This window comes from Capsicum annuum, chromosome 7 (assembly GCF_002878395.1).
Source record: "Capsicum annuum cultivar UCD-10X-F1 chromosome 7, UCD10Xv1.1, whole genome shotgun sequence".
In the NCBI taxonomy this organism is placed as follows: Eukaryota; Viridiplantae; Streptophyta; class Magnoliopsida; order Solanales; family Solanaceae; genus Capsicum; species Capsicum annuum.
In genome coordinates this window covers 123,335,808-123,346,523 of record NC_061117.1, presented here as the reverse complement: position 1 = coordinate 123,346,523, position 10,716 = coordinate 123,335,808, and the positions used below count along the sequence as shown (strand labels likewise).

Here is a 10,716-nt window from a genome sequence, read left to right as displayed (position 1 = left end):
AAGAATCAAAAGTCGTCATTCGTTAGACAAGGCCCATGTGTTGTGCATCTCTGGTGTTCTGCTCGTGGGGAGAGGGATACAGGAAAGTGAGGTCCTCTCACCTGTACTCACTTCCATTTTAGAAGTCAGATTGGATTTCCAATTGGTTCTCAACAGAAGGGTTCCAAACCTCTAAAAGGCGAGGCAAATTTAACGCTACGCCCTTCCCTTGTTTAAGAGAAAGCAAGGACTTTCTTTTAGCTACCGGCCTAAACAAAAGAGATTAGCCTCTTGATCGATCGATTGATTGGATCGAAGTATGAAGGGGTTGATTGAAGTCTAAGATCAGCCTAAGACTAAGGTCGAGCAACTAGCTGCTGCAGGATTGGACGTCTATCTATATCACCATACTCCCCTACTCCTATAAAGGCCGACGGAAGAAATGCTCTGCTCATCTTTCTTACGGCTCATTATCGCAGCGCTCGTTTACCCCTTTGGCTTCTTCCATTCAAAAATAAAGTAGTCTTTCTTGGTAAATAGTGTCGTCAAAGTGAAGCGAAGGTATTATTGAAGGAAAGAAATGGCGGGTCGATCAATTGCATTAGGTAGGAGATGCAGGACCTATCTTAACCGAAAGTGCATTCTCTATTCGATTGCATTTGGTATAGTTTTCTTTGATCACAGATTGACAGGTGATTCGTCCTTTCTCCCCCTTTCATCATAAGGCATGGTCTGACTCTGACAAAAGAAATTCCTATGTTTAGGTCCCTACTAAGCTAAGAAGAATTCATAAACTATGCAAAGGCTCTTTGAATACTTTTTCCAAAGTTTTTAGCAAAAAAAGCAAAAACAATTTTCAACGTCCTTACGAGGTAGTGATGAGTTAAACTACTCGTGTTGGAAGGGAAGTCATCCCGGTAAACTGATTCCATTCTGCTACTAGGGTTCCAAACCTTCCCCTGAGTTCTAAAATCTATAAATACCTTTCAACTCAAGAAATGCTAAAGCTATTTAGAGTTGGTCTTTCTATCTAAGTCGGAAGGAGGGCTTTGGGCAAAGAGCAACTCGAAAGTACTTTACTTCAGTCCCAATACTGAAAGACGTGACTTCAGGGGTGGATTTTGGAAGGAAAGACTTCGTTTACTTCCTGAAAATTGCTTATGTAAGAACTAGTAGAAAGAAAGGTGGCCCAAGGTCCACTTGACTAGTTGGAGAGGAGAGACCATTTTCATGAGAGAGGGACGAGCAAGTGACAGATTGGAAAAAAAAATAGGTAGGTCTTCTGAGCGGTCATTTAGGGGCCTTGTTAGCGACCCATCATTCTTGCCTAAGTTGTCAGAGTCCGATTGAAGTGAGCAAGAGATAGAGGAATCCTCGCTCATGGATGTGAATTGAAAAAGCAAGACCAAATTCTTTTTAATTAGGCTCTATAGTCTGGTCCCTGTCCCTGGTAAGGTCTGATTGTCATCCGTAAGTCTTGTTTTGACCACGGGAAGGTGAACAGAGGAAATGGACATGGGTCTCGTTGAAGAATGGAGTCTAGGGTAAAGAAAGAAAAATAGAGTGGGCACGCTTTGACTGTACTTGGATTGGCATGGCTGTCTCCCTTTGCTGGTTGAGGCTTGGCCTTTGACTTCGTTTGCCTCTACTTTTCATGTCAAGTGTACAAGTGACGTTTAGTGGTATTTACTTCTAAAGAGGAATTCTTTTTCATTTCCCCTGTCAAAGTCGATGTCTTAACCTGACTTCCTGAGCTTAGTTGATTCTTGAAGCAGTAGCTCTGGATCGAGAGCTGGATGCTTACCTTATTATTATGAAATGAAAAGAAGAAAGAGTTTTTTTTTATAAATGTTGAGGTGAGTAAGGGGGGGTTTACTGGCTTGCTGTCTAGCTCGTACAATTTAGAAAAAATGCCTTCGTCTTCTTTTTTCAAAATGAAAAAGTAAACTATCTTAGTAAGCTAGCTTTGGTTGCTAAGTAAGCCGGGCACTACACCAGGATGTGGATCGATCATGACGAGAATGGACTTCTCCGTAATATAATGTAAATGTAATAGAAGAGGCAGAGTCCAGTTCCCCTCCTTTCTCGACCAGATGAAGGAGATATGAATTCTATTTAGGCGGGTTAGGGCTTGGCTTGAACCTGTGTTCTCCCGGGTCAGAGGCGAGAACTTGAAAGTAAATCATTCAGTGGTGGGGTATTCATAGAACAGAAGGCCTCGCCCAAGGAGTGGCAGATTTGGATGGAGTCTCGCTCATAGAGAAAGAGTACGCGCGCTAGTGCGCTACGACTTACGTAGTTGATCGAATCAGATAGCCCTTCCTTCGAGCAAGCAACCAAAACCGACACATCCAATTCTTTTCCGATCAACAACTTGGAGGTATTGCTGAGTGGCTTAAGGCACTGGTTTGCTAAATCGACATACAAGAAGATTGTATCATGGGTTTGAATCCCATTTCCTCTGTACGGAAATGAAAGAGGCGGGCAAAATTATGTGAGAGAAAGAACCTCTTGGTGGAGTCCAGTTCCCCAGAGGACAGAGTAGCACTTCTTAGTGAGATGGAGCAGAGATCCCATTGCACCTTGTTTTTCTGCCCTATCTTCTTTCTATAAGCAATCTCCCTCCGGTAGTTCTTGGATGGCTCTTGGTTCGTCGAGCATATTGGGTGATTAGGCGGCAGTTGAAAGAGCTGCTCGCAAGCTTGACGAAGAAGCGAAAAAAGCCTATCTATTCTATTTTCTTAGAAAGTAAAGGACTTTTCCCTTACTAGTCAAGTAGTAAGGTAGGGCGCTATTCGATGAAGAAAATAGACTTTAGGAAAATGGTTCAGGTAGCTCAGCTGGTTAGAGCAAAGGACTAAAAATCCTCGTGTCAGTGGTTTGAATCCACTTCTAAGCAGGCGAAAGGTCCAAACCGTAGCCGGGAGCGAGCCAGATTTTGAAATGAAAGTGAAAGAGTAAGCAAAAAAATATGAGCGCTCCTGCACTATATGGACGGCTTTTTGGTGGTAGGGTTGGGGCTTGAGGAAGATTTAAAAAAAAGCTGTTGATTACTTGAATTGGTTCTTGCATCTTTATGCCCAAAAGGATGGGTGAGTTCGGTTTGAGTGTTCATCGATCGGGTGGATCTATATGCTTCGGGGTGGTGAGACAAGGTGTAGCGCAGTCTGGTCAGCGCATCTGTTTTTGGTACAGAGGGCCATAGGTTCGAATCCTGTCACCTTGATGTGAATACGGTAGACTAAGAGCAAGTAAAAACTATGATAAGGGCGCGAGAAGTGAAGGTAGAGAGAGATTTTCAAATCAAACTCCAAGTTGGTGTGCCACGTGTTAAGAAGGTAGAGACCTCCCCAGGCTTTGCCCTAATTCCCATCTAAGGTTGAATAAGATTAGATTAGTCTGGCTAAATTCATTCGCGAATGATTCATGGATGGAATTAGGCCTAGGTGTATGAAAATTTCTTGTGATTCCCCTTCTTTCTTCGACGAAGGCATACACGCATCGATAGGGAACTCAAAGAAAAGCTAGAAAAGAAAAGAGGAACCAACACTTAATAGCTCCATTTCTTGTTCCTGAGCGAAAGGTACGCTCAGCCCCTGATACACTGCTATTTCTTAATCCTTACGTCTAGGGATAATGAGTCGGTTGGCTCTTAGAGTATAGCCTCTCTTGGGGTTAGCAATAAGAGTACACCGTCCCGTGTGGTAGCGGGCGAACTAAGGATTTCGTGCTTGCAAGGAAGCGTGCAAGTGGCTGAATGCATCACCAGCCAAGCCAGTCACTTGGAACATAGGGGTATTCAATCCCCAAGTTTCTGGGCCTTGAGAATCGACTTCGGATTTGCTCCTTAGATAGTGAGTATCAAAGAAGGGTAGGGTTTCAAGTTTAGGGTTTTCACTTCCACGTCCCAGCTCATCGAAGCTACCGCCTATCGATGGAAATTTCCCTCCTTAGCTGAAAGCCAAACCGGCTCCCCCTGAGCAATCCTCGGAAGAGTAAGAAAGGAGAAAGGAATGGGAGTTTCTCACCTCCTAAGAGTATAAAGAAGCGGAGTGTCACCCCAACAAACTAGAAGCATGCATCAAAGTGTTCTGCCAACGAGCGAAGGCGATCGCTCAAGAAAGGGGATTCAGCCTCGACAAATACAATGCAGTGAAAGACACTGCGGACTATGTGGCCGGTGATGTAAAAGATATGCCGGCAGCTAGCCAACTCCGTTTTCTAATGAGTTTAAGGCGTGACCTATAAAATGGAAATAGCGAGACCTGGGATCTCATCAAAAGAGAATTTCAAAGATAGAAACCAAGTTTGGCACGAAATCATAAAGGTTTGAGGGCCCGTTGGTCAAAGGAAATGGAAGGTCCTACTTTTAGGACGGAGCCATATGATGCAAGAGTGTCACGTACGGTTTCTTTGAGAAGGGTGTGATACCACCACCTTTAAGGCCCGATGAGCAGTCCACAGAGCTGCATCCCTATTCCCCTGGTCTATGCGCATCGCTCTCTCTAGGAGGTTGGCCACCTATCCTAGATCTTCCCATTTCCAAGAAGATCTCGGGGTTGATCTAGTTTAGTATCAAGGTAATTCTTTTTCTGTTCCTATATATATGGGTCCGTGCAGCATTTCCACGATATCGTTATGATCAATTAATGGGACTTGGCCGGAAAGTGTTCTTGCCTCTATCATTAGCTCGGGTAGTCCCCATTTTTGGTGTTTTAGTCACCTTTCAATGGCTTTCTTAATTATGTTCAAGGAATTGCCCTATTTAGTAATAGGAAGCGGGCTAGTCCCCGAAAATGCCTCGTCCGTAAGTTCCTCTGTCGTTGGGGAAAAAAAAGAAGTGATGCTCAAAATCCCTGTGGATAGGTTCATCCATTTTCGCTAGATAGGGAATTTGATAAAGTAAACATTAGATTGGACAGCGGCAAAGAGGGGCCTGATCCAGGAATGTTGGGAGCTTGCCCAAGGCCCAAAATGCACAGATGCAAGAAAAGAGGGTAAACAGTCGATTGTCGATGCAAGGAAGAGCTCTCTTTCACAAGTCTAGTGGTCGCTTGTTAAGGTAGTTTGCAACCTTCATTCTTAGAGTACAGGTATTTGGATGTTACTTAGCGGTCTATAGAAGAGAGTGTCAGATGTGAGAAAGAGATAGACTAAGATCCTGACATTGCCGTTAGAGTAAGATGTGGAACTCTTTTCTCCAACATGTGGTCATACAAGAAGGTTGGAGTAAGCTAGTCGTGCCTGCACTCCTAAAGGCTGAGAGCTTATTTAGAGCAATAAGAGTCATCAGAAGAGCAAACTTCTTCAACAATCGCTATTCTTTCTTACAGCTAACCATGAATAGCGTTCAGAGTCGATTCTGTAACAAAAATAGTGAGGATACTGCGCCTGACTCACAGCCACACTCCACTCCGTCTATTGCTCCTATAGGTTTTGCGGAATCAAAACTCCCTTTAGATAGCAAAGAATTATTTCTGTGTCCCGCCAAGCCAAGGAAAGAAGGCAAGGTGCCCTGGGAAAGGCTCAGACTAGTGTCAAGATCAAGGCAAAAAGCTTAGTCGTTTTCAACTCAAAGTTTTAATCACGGGATTTCGATTGAATTCAGAGCCACCGAGCATTGATTCATTGAGAGCAGACGATTACTAAGAAGACTTGAGGATAGGATGTAAGATCCACTTCTTATGTGACCATCTGTCTGAGATTCATATCTTTCTAGTTTGATGAAACACTCCAAAATTAAAGCTTCTAGAAAGACTCTTTCTGACTAGACAGTCAGATCTTTCATGTAGTGGTGCATAGACTTTCGCTTCGTGTGGGATTTATCTGAGAATAAACTGAGTTGAACTTCACTCGAGGGCAAATGCTTAACATCACTAGTTTAGTTCCTTGTACATAAGGAGAAGGACTACTAAAAGAAACTTGATAAATTTTTCCCCTAGTTTGAATACTGGCTACCAGCATGCTTGACTTGCCCATCTCCTCATGATTGAACTCGCATTCAGCTGGTCTTCTTCCTTCGGTTGGCCTTGTGCTTGCTTGCCTGTCGCTCACTCGGATTTGCTATATGCCTGTCTCTACTCATCTGGACTGCATGACATCGTCTGGCAAGAATTCCGCTTGCACTACATTACCTGAGCTTACAAAACATTGTAGTAGCCTTCAACTACCGTTGAATTTGATCTCAACAATTGAACAATGAACCAAGGACTCTGATTTGATTTGTTTTTAGGTAACCTGTTGCTCGAGGTGGGACTTGTAAGATACCTTGCTTATATCGTTGCCTTGCTTGCGCTGCCTTGCCTCACACGCAAGCAACCATTACAAGCAACTCGCCTTGGTTGCTCTGCACAACCTCAGTCGACACTCACCAAACTCGACTCTCTTCTTATATAGAAGACACTAATAGTGTGGGGGACCCTCTCTCTCCTGTTGGCGAATCTCCTTAATATTGTTGTTTCAAATATATATCCCATTCCTGCCTGTCCTGCAGCACATGCGGTACCAGCTCTTGTTCTTGATGTGGCTCTTTCATAAGGTGTGGAAGATAGAATAGATTCTCCTATTCTTTCTTCGGTAGTTGTGGATGCACTTTACTTCTTTCTGAGTATCCCAGTGTAGCTGTCTTGTTCAAGCTATGGATCTTATTTAGGGAAGGAGTGTGAAAGCCCATCTGCGGCTGCCAAGAGAATGGAACTGCCCATTTTGGGAACCATTGAAGGCCACCATCAACTCCCATCTGAAGGGGCACTAGTTCTCCATTTATTTCTTCCTCTCCTGCCCTTCGCTGGATAGAAGCTATCAAGCCCTCCCGATCATCAAAGCTCAGAACCGGTAATCCGCATCTCAAAATGAATCTCTTTCTTTTGTCCTTTAGGTTTTCCTCAACTTCAAATCCATCTGCCTCCCCCGTATACTCTTCTTTCGGAGAGCCAGAACCAAGGACGGGATATGAGGCCACCTCTCCTAGTCTTAATTGGTATTCCCATTATTTAGTGAAGGCTCGAAGCCATCTCCATTCATCAGAAACTATCAATTACGAGTCTGGGGTAGTCTAACCACCAGCATCTTATCTCTTTTCATCCTTTTTGGTGGCACTAATAAAAAGGAAGTACTTGCCAACAAATCTTGACTCTCTACTCTCTCCCAGCGAATCAAGAAATATAGTGCGGTCAGGAAATGCATAATTTGGATTGGAATCCTGGGATTGAGAGACAGATATTCGCCAGGTCCGATATTTGATCATTTGCCGCTCACTCACTTCTTTCTGCACTGGATCAAATCAATTAGATGGGTCACTGGGAATGGATTAGCTTATTAGCTTCTCCGATGTCGTTCCGTACCCCTCGGAAGATTGAGGATACATCGTAGGTTTTATTGCTTTTGATCCCTTTCTTTCTCTGCAGAGAAAAAGCTAGGTCAAGGGGAACCACCTACCACTGAACCTGTGGACGGGATCAAAGAATAAATCAGTGGAATTTTTAGGCCTTAGCCCTTCTTCTCTTTGCCCCATCCACCATCCCTTAGCCTTAAGAACAACTGAACCATTGGTCAATCAACCGACAGTGAACCAAATCCATGTTTTCAAATAATGAATCTAATTCAAACTCTCTCAGGAAGCTCGTGGTTCTGGAACCGACTGCTCGAACCATCCATACAAACCATCTCCCGGCCGGAAATGAGACCTAGTGTACCAGCTTAGCCATCCATCTCATTCCCCTCTTCCCGATATCTAAACCATCCTTTTTATCTCAATCTCTCATGAGGGTACATTTTCCATCACGACTCAAAGTTTCTAAGGATCCATGGAAATCAACAGCTTAGCGAGCTAGGGTTGAGTGGAGACAAAGATGGACTTGACTTCTCTTCTTGCTCGGATGTAGACATAGATGGAGAGTTTAACTGGTTCATAAAAATAGAGAGTTGGATCGGCATCGGAAGGAGGATCAGGAGAAGAAATTAGGCAGTGTATAAAGGGAGACTGGGAAAGAATAGGGCTTGAACTTCCGATTCAAGCTCACAGTATAGAAAGGATTCCTTTGAACGCGTCATTGATAGTTCCATGTAGTCAAGTTGATGGCACAGATTTAATCTACCTCTACTTCCTCAATATCAATGAATATATAGCTTGAACCCCCAAACCCTAATTTCAAAATGTTATAAGTGATATTCGAAATCACTGAATGTGTATTAATTACCGCTTGAGTAGGTAGGATAAGTCTCCGAATCACCATTGGGGTTATTTAGATTCTGCCAACCCAAAAGCTATTTCGTGGGTTAGCCACCTCGTGTAATGTGTCAATAGCCATTCTGACAGGAAGTAGACACTACTACTACTGAAAGAGCGGTCAATCTTGGTTAATTACACTTTCACTTTTCCACATTAGTATGAGAAGACGGACGTTCGTGCGTGGTAAAAAAGTTTGAGATTTCATTTAAGAATTTTCTATTAATAAGCATTCCTATTTTTTGGATAGGATAGAGAATGTGCATTCCCCAGGAGAACTGTAGTCTAGGTAAGAGCTAAGTTAATCATAGCTTTTAATCTATAGGATAGGAAAAAAGGGAGGAGAATAATAAGAATAAGTTTTTCATAAAGAGCTCACGAGACTCCCCCTACGAAGAAAGGAGCGACCCGCCAGATTCAAATTAGCATATAGAAAAGTGGAATCCGTTCTAAATTCCCCTAATTTCTTTCTCTCCTGTCATGAGGAGTCGCTTTGGTGACGCAGTTTGGCAAATCCCACCTACATCTGCAAAGCCGGATCAGTAGGACGATCCAAAATATTAGATGGCCCGCGGGCATAGAAAAAAAGAAAGACAATTAAAAACAATTGTATGACCGATAAAGACAATTAAAAAACAATTGTATGATCGATAGTAGTACATGGCTGACTTGGAACTAATTATTGAAAACCATAAATGAGTTTTATATATTCGAAAGCCTACTCCCAATAGAAACTATGAAATCCACACTCTAAAAGGTTAGAGTAGACATCAGATAGATAGGATGGGTCTAGCACGTGGAAACGCTCTTTAATGGAACTTTAGCCTTAGCTGGCCATGCCCGAAGTCCTTACCTTAACCGCAAGGAGGGGGATGCCAAAATAAAATGAGGATTCAATCCATCCACAGGTTCCCCTATGGATACCTTGTAAAGTTGTAAAAAAGAAAAGAAAGAATGGATATAAACATCATCGACCTTTCATTGATCTTTTGCACCTCGGGTGTTTGCCAGTCGATCAACTAAGAAATGAGTTGGTCGAGGCGGAGTGACTGAAAGATCTCTGATGTCATCAAAATTCCTCCCTTATACAGGAACACATAGCCAAAGAAGAAGACGCTTTAAGATGATCCCCAGAGTTGTGTTCGCTATTCTAAAAAATAAAGAAAGAGATTTTTTGAGATTCTCAATTCTGCCTTTTTTGATCCCATGCTTTCCGTTGGTCAACAACCAACTAAAGTGCTCTATACTTCTTCACTACTCGTATAAGCTTGAAGAGGTTAAGCTGTATTGAGGGAATCATTTTGTCTCAATCAATCAAGAATGCCTCAACTAGATAAATTCACTTATTTCACACTGGATCTAGCGCAGATCGTCTCCAGCCCACTTGAACAATTTGAAATAATACCATTAATTCCTATGAAAATAGGAAACTTATATTTCTCATTCACAAATCCATCTTTGTTTATGCTACTAACTCTCAGTTTGGTCCTACTTTTGGTTTATTTTGTTACTAAAAAGGGAGGGGGAAACTCAGTACCAAATGCTTGGCAATCCTTGGTAGAGCTTATTTATGATTTCATGCTGAACCCGATAAACGAACAAATAGGGGTCTTTCCAAAAATGTTAAACAAAAGTTTTCCCCTCGCATCTCGGTCAGTTTTACTTTTTTGTTATTTTGTAATCCCCAGGGTATGATACCTTATAGCTTCACAGTTATAAGTCATTTTCTCATTACTTTGGGTCTCTCATTTTTTATTTTTATTGGCATTACTATAGTGGGATTTCAAAAAAATGGGCTTCATTTTTTAAGCTTCTTATTACCTGCAGAAGTCCCACTGCCATTAGCACCTTTTTTAGTACTCCTTAAGCTAATCCCTTATTTTTTTTTTAGCATTAAGCTCAGGAATACGTTTATTTGCTAATATGATGGCCGGTCATAGTTCAGTAAAGATTTTAAGTGGGTTCGCTTGGACTATGCTATGTATGAATGATCTTTTATATTTCATAGGGGATCTTGGTCCTTTATTTATAGTTCTTGCATTAACCGGTCTGGAATTAGGTGTAGCTATATCACAAGCTCATGTTTCTACGATCTTAATCTGTATTTACTTGAATGATGCTATAAATCTTCATCAAAGTGCTTATTTTTTTATAATTGAACAAAAATGAGTCTAAATGGGTATACTTAGTCATAGAGCATTCTGAGTCTTTGCTTTAGGGATCGTTCCTGTGCATCTCCTTAATTTATAGAAGTTATTGCTCCGGTTCCAGAAGGTATATAGCTCTCACCTCAGCTTTTTCTTTGAAATCGGAGACTGTTCCAATTTCCTACTGAGATAGGCAAGCGGAGGGAGAACTAAACATATCTTGCTAGGCAAAGACAGGTTAGAATGGATAGCTCGCTGGTGGGATTGATGGGATAGATCACTATTGCAGAAGGAGGTAGAATCGGGGGAAGAATTATGGCTATAAAGGTCCTCTCCCTCTTAGGCACATGGTTCTAAAGATTC

The 10,716-nt window shown here is 42.2% G+C and overlaps 1 non-coding gene and 1 pseudogene across 1 annotated transcript; both read left to right on the top strand.

Moving 5' to 3' along the window:
* The first annotated feature begins 3,130 nt into the window (after window positions 1–3,130).
* On the top strand, window positions 3,131–3,205 carry TRNAQ-UUG. The gene has a single exon. It is a non-coding gene; the product is annotated as a tRNA-Gln (tRNA).
* A 6,297-nt stretch (window positions 3,206–9,502) lies between these two features.
* LOC124885521 lies at window positions 9,503–10,375 on the top strand (annotated as a pseudogene).
* The last annotated feature ends 341 nt before the right edge of the window (window positions 10,376–10,716 follow it).